Raw genomic sequence first — 9604 nt, 5'->3', positions numbered from 1 at the left:
CATGCAGCTCACAAGCTGCAGTTTGGCTACCCCTGGGTTTATGTGTGGGTGCAGGATGGGGTTGGTGGCCGGTGACAGAAGAGATCAGACTATATGATCTTTGGTGGTCCCTTCTGGCCTTAAACTCTATCAGGACCCAGCCCCTCTGTAACAATAACTCTTTAACTATTTATCCATACTGGAACCACTACATCAGGAGACTGTGAGGGAACTCCACATCAGAACGGCCCAATGGTTACGGTGGCAGATCATTGTTCAAGTCCCTTCTCCTTATTAGGTGGCAGGGGGATTAGAACTGGGGGCCTCCAACATCCTATGGGAGTACCCTGACCTCTGACTAAAGGTTATGGGGGAGTTCCTTATTGCAAAAAAACACCTTTGGTGCCTAACTCCAAAAAGGATGCTCAGCTGTGAATCACTAGCAGAAATAGGCCCCTATTGCCATGAAAGGGGCAGGGCTTAGCACACATCCTTCTCATTGTGTTTTCCCACTGGCTAGTTTAGGAAGCTTCCTGCCTAGCATGCTTGCTTTTGTTAATCACAATCAAAGGTGCCTCTCTCTCCCCATAATGACAGGTTTCAGAGTAGCAGCCGTGTTAGTCTGTATCCGCAGAAAGAAAAGGAGTACCTGTGGTACCTTAGAGACTAACAAATTTATTAGAGCATAAGCTTTCGTGAGCTACTGCTCACTTCATCGGATGCATGCAGTGGAAAATACAGTGGGGAGATTTATATACACAGAGAACATGAAACAACGGGTGTTACCATACACACCGTAACGAGAGTGATCACTTAAGATGAGCTATTACCAGCAGGAGAGCGGGGGGTGGGGAGGCGGGGGGGAACCTTTTGTAGTGATAATCAAGGAGGGCCATTTCCAGCAGTTGACAAGAATGTCTGAGGAAGAGCGGGGCGGGGGAGGGGGAGGTGGATAAACATGGGGAAATAGTTTTACTTTGTGTAATGACCCATCCACTCCCAGTCTTTATTCAAGCCTAAGTTAATTGAATCCAGTTTGCAATTAATTTCAATTCAGCAGTCTCTCGTTGGAGTCTGTTTTTGAAGTTTTTTTATTGAAGAATTGCAACTTTTAGGTCTGTAATCGAGTGACCAAAGAGATTGAAGTGTTCTCCGCCTGGTTTTTGAATGTTATAATTCTTGACGTCTGATTTGTGTCCATTTATTCTTTTACATAGAGACTGTCCAGTTTGGCCAATGTACATGGCAGAGGGGCATTGCTGGCACATGATGGCATATATCACATTGGTAGATGTGCACGTGAATGAGCCTCTGATATTGTGGCTGATGTGATAAGGCCCTACGATGGTGTCCCTGAATAGATATGTGGACACAGTTGGCAATTGGCTTTGTTGCAAGGATAGGTTCCTGGGTTAGCGGTTCTGTTGTGTGGTGTGTGGTTGCTGGTGAGTATTTGCTTCAGGTTGGAGGGCTGTCTGTAAGCAAGGACTGGCCTGTCTCCCAAGATCTGTGAGAGTGATGGGTCGTCCTTCTGGATAGGTTGTAGATCCTTGATGATGCGTTGGAGAGGTTTTAGTTGGGGGCTGAAGGTGATGGCTAGTGGCGTTCTGTTATTTTCTTTGTTGGGCCTGTCCTGTAGTAGGTGATTTCTGGGTACTCTTCTGGGTCTGTCAATCTGTTTCTTCACTTCAGCAGGTGGGTATTGTAGTTGTAAGAATGCTTGATAGAGATCTTGTAGGTGTTTGTCTCTGCCTGAGGGGTTGGAGCAAATGTGGCTGTATCATAGAGCTTGGCTGTAGACAATGGATCATGTGATGTGGTCTGGATGAAAACTGGAGGCATGTAGGTAGGCATAGCGGTCAGTAGGTTTCCGGTATAGGGTGGTGTTTATGTGACCATCGCTTATTAGCAACGTAGTGTCCAGGAACTGGATCTCGTGTGTGGACTGGTCCAGGCTGAGGTTGATGATGCAACGGAAATTGTTGAAATCATGGTGGAATTCCTCAAGGGCTTCTTTTCCATGGGTCCAGATGATGAAGATGTCATCAATGTAGCGCAAGTAGAGTAGGGGCATTAGGGGACGAGAGCTGAGGAAGTGTTATAGGGCCTAATCACATCAGCACTATCAGAGGCTCGTTCACCTGCACGTCTACCAATGTGATATATGCCGTCATGTGCCAGCAATGCCCCTCTGCCATGTACATTGGCCAAACTGGACAGTCTCTACATAAAAGAATAAACGGACATAAATCAGTCGTCAAAAAATTATAACATTCAAAAACCAGGCGGAGAACACTTCAATCTCTTTGGTCACTCGATTACAGACCTAAAAGTGGCAATTCTTCAACAAAAAAACTTCAGAAACAGACTCCAACGAGAGACTGCTGAATTGGAATTAATTTGCAAACTGGATTCAATTAACTTAGGCTTGAATAAAGACTGGGAGTGGATGGGTCATTACACAAAGTAAAACTATTTCCCCATGTTTATTCCTCACCCATCCGCTGCTCCTCAGACATTCTTGTCAACTGCTGGAAATGGCCCACCTTGATTATCACCACAAAAGGTTCCTCCCCACCCCATCCCCACTCTCCTGCTGGTAATAGCTCACCTTACCTGATCACTCTCGTTACAGTGTGTATGGTAACACCCGTTGTTTCATGTTCTCTGTGTATATAAATCTCCCCACTGTATTTTCCACTGCATGCATCCGATGAAGTGAGCTGTAGCTCACGAAAGCTTATGCTCAAATAAATTTGTTAGTCTCTAAGGTGCCACAAGTCCTCCTTTTCTCTCTCCCCATTCATTGTTTCGGGAACCTAGGTACCTAATTCGGACTTTGGGAATTGCAATGCATTCCTGTGGCTTTCTAAGCACTTAGAAGTCAGTACCTTTGTGAATCTAGGCCTAGGTCAGTGGTTCTCAACCGGGGTAAACATACCCCTGGGGGTATGCAGAGGTCTTTCAGGGGTACATCAACTCATCTAGATGTTTGCCTAGTTTTACAACAGGCTACATAAAAAGCACTAGTGAAATCAGTACAAACTAAAATTTCATAAGGACAATGCCTTGTTTATACTGCTTTATAGATTATACACTGAAATGTAAGTACAAATTTATATTCCAATTGATTTATTTTATTATATGGTAAAAATGAGAAAGACATCAATTTTTCAGTAATAGTGTGCTGTGACACTTTTTTTTATTTTTATGTCTGATTTTGTAATCAAGAAGTTTTTAAGCAAGGTGAAACTTGCGGGTACGCAAGCCAAATCAGACTCCTGAAAGGGGTACCATTGTCTGGAAAGGTTGAGAGCCACTGGCCTAGGTGATTTCCCCACAGAACAAAGAATTGAACTCAGGCCAGGCTAGCACCATAATCACTGCACCATCCAGTGTCTCCATAAATTCAATGAGATTATTTGCATAGTAATGTACATATCAACATAATTAAGCATGGAAGATCAGATCAGATCATTCAAAAATGCACCATAGTTAAACATACATAAACACTTATTGCAGAAAAAAAAAGTACAATAAATGTTAACCCTTAAACTTCTGACATTTTCTAGGCTGCCAGTCACCTGAATTCTTAAAAGGACATTTGTGTGTGTAAAGTCATCAGAAAGATCTCAGTTTACCATGAAACTGTGCATAAGAGTTATGTGACTCAAAGCATCCATGGCCTGTTTATTTCCATTATACATACATTTAATTAATAGGTGGTTTTAATTGCTCATCATCATGCATGGAATACAATACCAGGAATAATCAATCAAACAAAATCACACCAACAAGAATAAGATTTTCATTATCTTTTTGGCTGCCCACTCACTCAGATAGATACAACTGAAAATCAGAACTCGGGTGCTTGAGCAAGATGCTCTCAATAGGTAGCCAAGTAGCAGCTACCTTGAGTGCCCCACGTCCGCCAAGGACAGAGGAAAACAATCAAAGAAAACAAAATCAAATTTTTAATGGGACTAAACATTCTCAGCATAGATGATAAATAATTTCACCAATCTGATGAATCCCACATGGGGAAATAGAGGAAATTCAAGCCTACTATTCAAGAATGCTCTTTATATTTCTGGATTCTTCCTCTAGTCATGCCATGCTCAGATGCCTTTTTCTCCAAGACGTCTTCTCTTTAAAACTTATTTGATAAAGGCATAATAAGGAGAAAAATTACAGTCATAGACTAATACTGGTTTAACAAGACTGTAGCAGATTCTAACTTCTCTTTGGCAGTATAAGTGCTTCCAGACATCCTTGAAAATAATTGGCTTTGTCTGATTTTAGCCCTACAATTTCCTGTAATTTTTAATTATATCATTTAGACTAGAATGAAAAAAGGAAAAATATTTTTTTTCCAACAATGCTGTTGAAAGGCTAAGTTCACCCAATATTTATGGCAGGGTCCACTGCAGAGGTACACTGAAGGCTGCACAGGTAAAATGCAGATGCAAATTCCCTCTCACTGGGGAACCTGACACTCAGACACCATGGTGATGGACTGGGCTCATACAGCTGGGTGAAAATTTTCTGATGAAACAGTTTTTCCATCAGAAACTGCCAATTTGACAAAATCAAAATGGAACATATAGATTGTCAACATTTTGGATGAAAGATTATTGAAATTCTATTTCGATAAAGTGGAAGCCTGTCATTTCAAAATAAGGCAAAGCAATTCTTTCCCACTCTCCTTTTGATTATAATGACAGTAGATGCCAAAATGATAATGTCAAAAGGAAGTGCTTCAATTGTATTGAAATAAAAGATTTCAATAAGGTTGTTTCAGTGTTCCTGAAATGAAGTTGGGGAATGTTTGTTCTGAGGGACCTTTCAAAATTTCAACTTTTTGTTCAGAACTGAGAGAAAAGGAAATGTCAGAATTTCCCACTAAATGGAAATTCTTAGTTTTTACCGACCACAATAAGAACTGGAATACGTTGAAACCAGAGAGAACACATCTCAGAATATGAGCAAGGTAGGCCTTTTTGGAGCTGTAAGCATAAGTAACAGTATGAATCAAAGGCTGTGAGCCAGAATAGGCCTGGCTTTGGCAAAACAGCACCAGGTGTCAGCTAACCAAGTAAGGACATTCCTGACCAGAGAGGATGGGAGAAAAAATAGTTATTTGAAAGAGCCATGTGAACATATTCCTAAGAGATGGTACAAGAGCAAATCAACCCTTTTCTGTGGAAAAGGACCTGGGGTGACAGTGGACGAGAAGCTGGATATGAGTCAGCAGTATGCCCTTGTTGCCAAGAAGGCCAATGGCATTTTGGGATGTATAAGTAGGGGCATAGCGAGCAGATCGAGGAACGTGATCGTCCCCCTCTATTCGACATGGGTGAGGCCTCATCTGGAGTACTGTGTCCAGTTTTGGGCCCCACACTACAAGAAGGATGTGGATAAATTGGAGAGAGTCCAGCGAAGGGCAACAAAAATGATTAGGGGTCTGGAACACATGACTTATGAGGAGAGGCTGAGGGAACTGGGATTGTTTAGTCTGCGGAAGAGAAGAATGAGGGGGGATTTGATAGCTGCTTTCAACTACCTGAGAGGTGGTTCCAGAGAGAATAGTTCTAGACTATTCTCAGTGGTGGAAGAGGACAGGACAAGGAGTAATGGTCTCAAGTTGCAGTGGGGGAGGTTTAGTTGGATATTAGGAAAAACTTTTTCACTAGGAGGGTGGTGAAACACTGGAATGCGTTGCCTAGGGAGGTGGTGGAATCTCCTTCCTTAGAAGTTTTTAAGGTCAGGCTTGACAAAGCCCTGGCTGGGATGATTTAATTGGGGATGGGTCCTGCTTTTGAGCAGCGGGTTGGACTAGATGACCTCCTGAGGTCCCTTCCAACCCTGATATTCTATGATTCTATGATTCTAACCCCTCCGAAGATAAGGAGGGAAGGACAGGATAACGGATGAGGATATTTTGTTCCAACTAGCATAGGGATGGTAATTAACAACATCTGGAGCATAATACACAACTTGTTTGTATCAACATGTACAAGGAGAAGTCACAGGAGGAATATCTCCATTCTTGCCGAGGGAACAGCACCCTGGTGTGCTGATTGAGCTGGTACCATTGTCACGAGCATACACACACGAGTGTACTGTCACCACTGTGAGTCACTGGCAATAAACCTGGCCAAGCGCTTACGCCACCAAACCAAGCCTGTGGGCTTTACGAACAACATCGAGGTCTGCTGAATCAGCCAGCTTCACTGTCTGCTAGTGCAGCTGACGTGGGAGCTCCAAGAACAGCAACACTTCGCATCCTTGCAGCGCTACCCACAAGCGGCACTGGCCAAAGAAGGGGGTTGGTTCAGGCCAACAGAGAGCGTGCTGATTCAGTGACTCTTGGGACTGACCCACCATTGTGTGACTCCAGGTTAAGAATAGCATCACGCCTTTGAAACCACTGGAGTTACTGCAGTGACTCTTTTGAACAGCTTCCACTACTGGGCTTTCTATGGAACTCTAGCCAGCCTGTGAACCTTGATAGGAAACTGGGAAGGAAGCTGGAGATGTGTATCAGTTTATCCTCTTTGGAGTGGACCCCAGCCTGCAAGGATGAAGGAACCTGATTGGCATGGGGAAGTTTAGTTTACAAGCCTTCCTGTGCTAGCACTAGTGAAACTGGCCCAAAAACTTATTTCCCGAAGGAAAAGTCAACCTTTTATCAACAACAATTCATATTCTAACAGGGCACTCCCCTCCAGAGAATCTCAGCGTGGGCAGAGGTGATCCTGCAGTTCCCTGCCTCTGTTTCTCTTCCTCAGAGCCTTTTATGACCCCCCCCCCACATACACACACACACCCATAAAATCTCTTGTAGCTGCCCCATCCACCCCTGCCTGGGGCCAGTTTAGTAAGTGCAGCAATTCAAAAATAATTCTCAAAGTCCCACAAATAATGTCCATCATCATAACACAAAGATTCAAACTCAACTCCGGGGCACCTCCCAGACACAGAGATATTCTCCTGTCCCAGCCTGCTCTTCACAGAGCCAGCACTCCCAGCCCTTTTCACCTGGAGGTCAGCCTTCTGACTCCAGCTTCCTTCTCCTGCCAGCATCTCCCCTGTTTGGAGAAAGAAGGAAGCATATACATTGCCCATCTTGGGAGAGCTCCTCCCACTTGGATTCTTTTACATGCGAACTATACCGGATCAATAGGTCAGAGTGCTTAAGGGAGATTTAAAAGCAAACTGCCGTGGTGTCATATGATTCTTAAATGCTCAAGGTGCCTGTGTTCCCTTTAAGTGTCCATAATTTTAATGAGCTGACATGATCAAATTCACACCTGTGATAGGAGGATTCAATTCCATTCAGTAGAATGTCATTGGCTTACACCAGATCTGAATTTGACCCATAATGGCCAGAAATTGTGGGCTAAATCTCAGCTGCTGTAAATTAAGTTAATTTAGGGCCTACCTCCTGTTCTGCTATGGCTGTCAGTCAAAACAACAATGAACCCTACCAAAACAAACCACTCTACTGCGTATACTACCCTCCCCCTGGGGAGAGAATGAACCACACGTTACAGATATTAATCACATTGCTTTATGCATGACTGAAAGAAGCTCAAATGCTACAATGACCAGGGTGGCATAAGAACCTGTATAGAACAGAATCTTTTATTCTGAAATCAGAAAAATAATTGAAATATTATTTTAACATAATTTTCAATATTTATTTTGTAAAACCTTTAAAATAATAATCAACACTTGGGGCTTGATTCACTACAGCGTTACTCCAGTTTTACACTGGTATAACTCTACTGAAGTCAGTGGAGATACATCAATGTAAGTCTGGAATGAAATGGTGGTCCTGCAGTGCCCTGCCTCTGTTTCTTTTCTGCAGAGCCTTTTATGACACCCCTCCCCCAGATGCTCAGGGCATCTGGGCAAACTGTTTTGCATTCAGTGTCTGTAGGCTACACCTGACACTAGCTGATAAAGAGGACTGAAAGATGGATTTGAACATTTGGCTTTATGCAAGCTAATTATCTGAATTATTTAGTGGGGAAGTCATTAATAAATCTTTCAGATAAAAACAAAACAAACAAAATCAATGACCATGCAGGGATTATTCATGATGCAGCTTGGAAAATATTGTCCCCATTGCCTTTTTCTTAAAGGAAGTTCAAGGCTGGAGACTTTAAAGAGGCTTTTAAGACTTTTAATTTGATGCCCTAAAACTAAGCTGTGCAGGCTTTTGTTAATTCTGGGCTTGGGCTAGAGGTTTCAGTGAACAGTGAGGTCTCCCCCAGGGGTTCTCACAACAAAATTTTTGATGGCCTCAGAGTGCAACCACCAACTCTTGCTGATGGCCACTCTGACAATTTTCCCTAAATACTTAATTAACTTTAGGAAAAACAAATAAATATGTACCTATACATGTCTAAATCATTCTAATTGATCTATGTAGGGTTGTTTTTTGCAGACTCAATAATAAAAATTATGTACAGTTATCTCTATTCTTTACTGGACCTAAACAGAATAGAAACACAAATAAGGTGCTTTGAATGTTCTTGTCTTTTTTCTTTTTGTTTTATATATATATACATATTCTAGCTATAAGTAAGTCTGCTGTGAAAAGTGAGATTTGTATGATTGTTAACATCACTTTTTGCAGCAGACAAGCCCCGGCAAGCCCGTTCCAAGGGCGATGGGGCACTGTGGGAGGCAGCTGGACCCAATGGTGATGGGGGGTGAGCTCAGGCTAGAGCCCACCACCACACAGCCAGGGGACAGAGCCCAAAGCCCCGTGGCTGGAGCCTGCCACCGGCCACCCCAGGGCTGAAGCCCAACCCCACTGCCCCCGGCAAGGTGCGGAACTCACTGACTGCCTGCTCCTCTGGCTTGTGTGTCTCCAGAGGGGCCCAACCACGGCTGGTGACCCCTGGGGAGGGGCTGATGCTTCATCTCCCCGCCCCCCAATCACTGCCCAGGAAGCTGTGGCCACAAGAAAAGCCCCCTGATGGCTGCACGCGGCCACGGTGGCTGCATTTGAGGTTAATTGAAAGGAGAGATTATTCGAGCCCCGCTTTCTTTTTCTGATTAGAGTCTAGCGGTCTGCAAGTTTAATGAGCCAGGATTGACAGCCGCCTACTCTGTCATTTGCCTGTGATCTCCTCTGCCCCAGAGGAAACCCCTAGTGCCACCAATTTACCAATCAGCCCAGGGCGCATGGAAATACCATGGAAATGTGTCATGCAGCAATTTCTGTTTAGGGATGGGAATGCGGCTTCCCCTGTGTCTCCCTACTCCTGGGAGGAAGAGAGAAACTGCTCTGCCAGAACCGGAGTGATAAGCCATCACTCACCTCTTCAGATCTCAGCAGCGAGGCTACTAAAGGAGAGGGAGACGCACAGAGACAGAGCAAAGCGGGCTGCAGAGCACCCAGACAGTGCCGGGTCCGGCAGCACAACTCCCTAGCAAGCTGCGGCTGCTCGGGAGCTCGTCTTCGCCTGTCATTATTTTTGCCCAGGGGGCAGTGGCAGGAGGCGCTGTTCCAAGCCCAGCGCGCACGCTGCGTCCCTGGAGCGGAAGGCAGGGCGCTTGCCCTTGGGCTCGCTGGCTGCGCGGAGCGCACCGTTCGGCAGCCGGGAGC

The sequence above is a fragment of the Eretmochelys imbricata genome, chromosome 26 (genome assembly GCF_965152235.1).
Source record: "Eretmochelys imbricata isolate rEreImb1 chromosome 26, rEreImb1.hap1, whole genome shotgun sequence".
Taxonomy (NCBI): Eukaryota; Metazoa; Chordata; order Testudines; family Cheloniidae; genus Eretmochelys; species Eretmochelys imbricata.
This window is presented reverse-complemented; position numbering follows the sequence as displayed.